The sequence below is a fragment of the Acomys minous genome, assembly GCF_964271855.1.
Source record: "Acomys minous genome assembly, chromosome: 13".
In the NCBI taxonomy this organism is placed as follows: Eukaryota; Metazoa; Chordata; class Mammalia; order Rodentia; family Muridae; genus Acomys; species Acomys minous.
This window is the reverse complement of record NC_140495.1, coordinates 104,646,285-104,652,829: the sequence shown is the minus strand read 5'-3', so window position 1 is coordinate 104,652,829 and position 6,545 is coordinate 104,646,285.

Genomic DNA, 6,545 nt, shown 5'->3' with positions numbered 1-6,545 from the left:
TCTCTTCAGCTATGTTCCTTAAGCCTTAGATTGTAAGAGTTGTGTTGTAGGTGAGTCCATTGAGCTTGGGCACCTCATGAGTAGTAATCTCTGCATTTTGATCAGAGACCCAGACCCCACCCCACCCCCACCCCCAACAGTCTATTGCCAAGAGAAGCATCTTTGATGAGAGGTGGGCGCTACACGTATCCATGGTTATATGGGTAAGTACTTAGAACGCAGTTAGAATTATGCTGGTTTAGTAAAGCGGCGGTAGTAGGCCCTCCTCTATGACCTATGACCTCCCCTGCCCCAGGTAGTTGGACAGGTTCCAGTACCAGCCGTGATTTCTCTCCCGCTGAGCAATCCTTCAGTCTAACTGGAGAGCTATTGGTTACCAATATGAGCGCCACTATGGCACCCTTACGGCTATCTTACCATGGTGGCCATTGCTGTTGCTTACAGGCATCGTAGGTAGTTAGGACTGTGGGTTTCTTCCTTCCCTTGGCAGTACGCATAGCACATTCTGGAACTGGGAAAGCTAGTCCTCAGGGAGAAGGATTTTTAGGTCAGGTCTCTCTTGGATCCTCCAAGTCCTGTGTCTGAAATGCATGACGTTTTCAGCACCAGGGAGTTTTACCTTCAGCCTCTGGAAGGCAACCAAGGGCAACAGCAATGGTCTGTATTGTTTTGGGAAGTATCTTAGACTCTTCCTCACATGCCTGGTTCTGAGTTTCTTTAGATGACCCTTGTTCTTGAGGGGTGGGATGGGACTTTTTTGTGTGTGTGACAGGGTCTCACTTACATATGAAACAAAGGCTCCCAAGTATGCGCCCACCACGACACCTTTGGAGACCCTCTGCAGACACAGGAACCTAATCTTCCCTACTCCTCTTCTGGTGTCCCTCTTTTTTTTTTTTTTTTTTTTTATAAATAGTTTATTTTATTTTATTTGCATTGTGTTTTGCCTGCATGTGTGTCTGTGAGAGAGTGTCCTATCCTCTGAAACCGACTTACAGACAATTAGTTGTGAGCTGCCATATGGGTGCTGGGAATTGAACTCAGGACCTGGAAGAGCAGGCAGTGCTCTTAACCGCTAAGCCATCTCTCCATCCCCCCCCCGCCCCCCCTGGTGTCACTCTTATGTCCTGCCTGCCTCCTACTTTGCAGCACGGACAGGTCTCTACAGCAGTAGGTGGCTTGGCTTGACACAGGATCTGAGACATCTTCCTAAGGAAGGCTGGACCTTGGGCTTCTGCTTGTGACCTCAAAGCATAGAAATCACAAGACCGGGCTGGAGAGATGGCTCAGAGGTTAAGGGTACTGACTGCTCCTCCAGAGGTCCTGAGTTCAATTCCCAGCAACCACATGGTGGCTCACAACCATCTATAATGTGATCTGGCGCCCTCTTCTGGACTGCAGGCGAATGTGCAGACAAAGCACTGTACACATAATAATAAATAAATATTTTTAAAAATAATAAAAGAAACCACAAGAAACACTGCTGGGTCAGCTTAGATCCCTGGCCTCAGAATGAGACCCTCAAGAGATGAGTAGCCCCCCCCAACCCCCCTGGGTGTCTGTGTCCGTGACCCACCTTTGGCGCAGACCCCTCCCTCAGTCTCTACTGATGATACTTTCTTCAGCAGCCCACCAGCTCCCTGTTGCAGCCCCCCTTGCTATCCTGAAGCTGGTTTATCTCTGATCCTTAATAAAGCTGCCTGCACAATGGAGACCCCGAGCCCAAGCAAGGGGAGGCCCACGGTTGTCAACTCAGTGCATAGGCACGGTGGTCACATCAAAGTCCCTTCTGCCCGCAGCCAGGCCTACGTATGTACATGTGTCTGGGGCTCACAACAGTAGGCAGGAATCTTTGTGCCTGATTGTTGAGCAAACATCTGCTTTTCAGTTGTGAAACACAGACCACAGCTGCCTGAGCCTGCCCAGAAACGCCAGGCCCCACGTTGGGAGGCCCACTCACAAGAGCTTCTAGAAGATACTCTGTAGCCATTCTCCAAGAAGAGCCTTCAGATGTGGGGCTTATGGACGTCTACAGTCCTGCCTGCCACAAGATTCACCTCAGAGGAAAACCAGCTGCCGCCTGCCTGCTCGGAAGAGGCTGCACAGCACCACATCCGGCCTTGTATTCAGGGCCAGGCATCTTGAGTAAGGGACTTCTGGGGAATTCTTAAGGCAATTTATGCATGCCTCAGTTTCTCCATTTCCCAGCAATAAAGGGAATTCCCCTAGATGGAGGCCAGGCAGAAGATACAAGGACATGTCCCATCTCTGAGGCCCTGGGATGCCACAGGCCAAGCCAAGATGGCTGCGCTGGCACTGAAGGCCACCTCAAGTCCTGAGGTCGCTCACCAAGAGAGCAGAAGGCAAAATGGCTGGCTACACAGTACTGTCACTGTATCCCCGGCTGCCACATGGCTGACTCAAAGCAAGGATCCCCAAGAGGCCAGGCAAGAGGACACCTTAGCCAGCCAGTTCCCAGGGTTCTTCCCCCCCCCCCCAGCTCTGCCACTCCTCCAAAGCCTGGGCATGTGGAGTCTGTGCACACCTGGCCTCCTCAGCAGTGCTCCAGGCCTGACTTGACCACACCCACAGCTCAGGCTAAGCCACATCCTGCTGCTAACCTGTTGTTGGACACCTCCCGGAGGGCCAGGCTAGGCCAGGCTTGCAGTGATAGAGCCAATCTGGGCGGGAGTGAACCAGCCTCAACTCGGCACTCTTCCTGTAGGCCTGAGACCGCAGAAGAGATCCTGCTGCCCTCACTTGCACAGAAGGCAGATTTGGAGAGATGTGGGGGTACAGGGGAGTGATGCTCCACTCTGCTCCGTTCCACCACCCCCCCCTTTCCAGGTAGCTGTGCCAAGGTACCAAGTGACCGTGTTCCCTGACTAAGCCACACTCCTACAGGCTCCAGGGCGGACACAGACAGAACCTGTAAAAACATGGAGGGGAATGAGGCAGCTGCTTCCTGGAAAGCACTAGAGAGAGCACCCAGAGCACCCAGACACTGCGATGTGGCTCCTGAGTCCGTCACTGGAAGTCTGACCCCTGGCCTCAGGACTATTTAGGAAATGGGGAGCGCCTGGGTGTGGGCGTGAATTTCAGGATGACTCGGTAGCAGTAAAAACTGTCTAGCCAATAACTCGGGCCAAAAGCAGTTCCTGTTTCCTGGGAGCCCCCCAATCGCTTGCCAGGCATCCACATAAGTAAAGTCTGCAAACGGGCACTGAAGTCAGATTCCATTCTCCTAATGCTGGATTGGCACACCCCTCTTATTTTGCTGAAAAAGAAATTGTCCTTCAAACCAGTTATTTTTAAAATTGTGATGAAAAAAATACATACACATGTCTATCACAACTGTCTGGGGGTATACAGTTTGGTGGCATTGAGGCACTAGCATGGCCGTGTAGCCAGCTGTTCCAGAAGTTTCTAATCTTCCTATAGGAAAGCCCTGAGTTCCTACCCCTGCACTACTGTTCTACTTCCTGTGTCCAAAGTTGCCTCTGGGGACCACAGCAAGTGCATGCAGTCTTGGGTGGAACTGGGCCAGACAGCCTCTGGTCTGGAATTCTTGCCCTCTTCAGCAGTGTCAAGGAGGGCCTGAAGCCAGGCAGTGGTGGCACACACCTTTAGTCCCAGCACTCAGGAGGCAGAGGCAGACGGATCTCTGTGAGTTTGAGGCCAGCCTGGTCTACAAAGTGACACCAGGACAGCCAGGGATACACAGAGAAACCCTGTCTTGAAAAACAAAAACAAAAACAAAAAAAAACAAAAAACAAAAAAAAAAAGGAAGAAGAAGGAGGAGGAGGTGGAGGAGGAAGAGGAGGAGGAGGGGCCTGCGCCTGCCAGGGATTCTTGTCCTGCCTCAGCCTCTGTGAGGATGCTTTCTTCTACTCACAGATGTACTGTTGGACCCCTGCCTGACCGGCCTACAGATAAGAACACATTCAGATCCAAGAGCAACCATCTTTGCACACCTACCTCGCTCCTGAGAACGACGCCCCAACTCCAGTGCACAACCTCACCTACCCAACCAGCCAGACACAGGCTCTCCCTTCAGCCCTTAGTGCAGGCCTGCTCCTCAGTCTCCAACACTTCTGGAGGCAGCTCAGGGGACAGGGCGGGCACTCTGAGCTGTTGTGTGGCCTCAGGTTCCTGGTGTCTGTCATGCTGGAAATGACAAGGATAAGACACAGGGGTGAAAGTGTTCCCTGGACCAGAATAGATATAAAAACTTCAGTAAAGGATAGATAGGAATTGTGACAAAAACAGACAATGGTGGGGGGGGGGGCGGGTTGGAGGGGAGGAGGAAGGGGGAGGAGGGAGAGAAGGAGAAGGAGATGGGGTTGTGCTGCCTCCTGAGAGGGAATGGGGTCCTTTTATAGCAGCTAGAAGTTTCCTCATCTCACTTCCTGGGCCATATTTATGGCACCATAGGATAGAGGTCAAGTGGGCTGCTTAGTCCTGAGGTAGTAAGTCTTGGCCAATCGGGGTCAGATGCCAGGGCCGACAGGAGATATGCTTAATTTTTTTTTTGGTATGAGGCATCGCAGTTGGGCTCTAAGCAACCAGGGCCTGACTGTTAGAGATTTGGGGTAGGGGCGGTCCTTATTTTTAGCTCTTTTATTTCTGACTTTTTCATCTCCCCGTTTTGAGAACCTCGGTGTCTGGCCTCACAACCCTCTGTCCTTCCCTGTGACCCTTTTCAGCTTGGCCACAGCTGGCCTGCTATCCCTGGCTCAGCCCTGGCTCCATTCTGACATGAGGGTGCAGCAGAGATGGGAAGGGAAGCAGCTTCTGCCATGTGAGAGCACCACAGAGGTCAAAAGTCACTGTGAAATGGGCTGGAGGCTGTCACCAGACTGTCCTCCTGGCTGAGGTCATAGGTAAGACTCCTCTATGAGGTGGGGGTGGGGAAGCCTCGCATCCTCTTCTGCCTGGTGGGATCTAACTGTGTCTCCCGGCTTCAGGCTTTCTCTCGCCAACCCTCTGAGGCCTCTTCCACTCCTTCCCAGAGGCAAGAGCACGTATCATCCAGACGCAATGAGCGATAGCCTCTGGGGCCACTGCAGGGTCTGTGGGCAGATGCTGCCTGAATCCCTGCCCCTGCCTCTCAGCTTGCCTTGGTACCACTCTCCTGGGCTCCTGAAGGACAGTATACATGCTGCTCTGCCATGCATCTGCTTCCCTCCCTTTGCATCACCCCAGGTCCCAGGGAGCCATTGCCTCTGGCCTCTCAGCCAATTGGAGGAGAGGACCTTAGAAGGCGCTAGAACAGGGGGAGTTGGGAATGGGGAGGAAGGCATGTCATCCTGGGGTCCTGCATGCCCAGGAGGAAGCATAACAACTGACAACCCACAGGCCACTCCGGTGTGCCTAAGCAGGACCAGCCCCTAGCTCAAGCCTAACAGTAAGCAGTCTAGCTGACCACAGTCTGGCCCGAACTTTCCTTGTTGGCTCTTGGCTCTGGGGACTTTCCTAGACACACTCCTCGCCACAGACACAGCTCCTGGGGGGAAACCCCGAGTGTGAAAGTGGAGTCTCCAGGTCAGCCAAGGAGGCACGGGGACAATAGTAGGTGGCAGGACTGGTGCCCCGAAGGGAGACCTGCCCATTGTAGAAGCTTTGTGTGCATAGGGTGGCACCTCCAACACCTAGGGCAGGTCATGTTACCCCAGCTCCACCTTGGGCCTATCTACGCCACGCTAGGTCTGAACATCTCTGCCCCGAGGCCTTCGTATTACCATTCCTTCTATCTTAGAAGGTCTCTAAGTTATGACACAGGCTGTCCCCTTCTCCTATTGTTTTTTTTTTTTTTTTTTTTTTTTTGGTTTTTCAAGACAGGGTTTCTCTGTGTAGCCTTGGCCATCCTGGACTCACTTTGTAGACCAGGCTGGCCTCGAACTCACAGCGATCCACCTGCCTCTGCCTCCCGAGTGCTGGGATTAAAGGCATGCGCCACCACGCCCGGCTCCTTCTCCTATTGTTACCCAGTACACTTCGTGTCTCTTCCACTACCCTTTCCCTCTTTCTTCAACACTTGGTTTGTCAGAGCACCCCTAGTCATGGCTCCACGGGCTTCCCCTTGTCTGTTCTGAAGTTCCAGGGTCCAGGGACATGCATCTTGCACATGCACATTAACTAGGAGCCAGGATTCTTGGGGTTGGCAAGACAGAGCAGAAGTGGAGGGGCAGGTCCTGCGGGCCAGCAGAGGATCCCAGGTTCAGGAAGGGCAGAGCAGACTCCGTCCTGGCTGTCTTCTATTGGCCTTGATGATGGATGTTGAGCCCCAGAAAAATGCTGTGACCTTCAAAATCACCTATGGATATATCCAAGCTCCTCCGTCGCTGCTCTCCACCACCAGGGGGTCTGCCCCTGACTCCCTGTGATGGCCAGGCTCCCAGGATATCCTTGTTATGTGTTGTCACCCCAGATGGCTTGCTGCTGGCCTTGCCTTCCTGTCCTAGGTAGTTGGAAGGATGCAGGCCTTGCTCTGGGAGCCCACACTGCTCTACAATCCTCAGACGGTTCATGTGACAGCCTGTGGG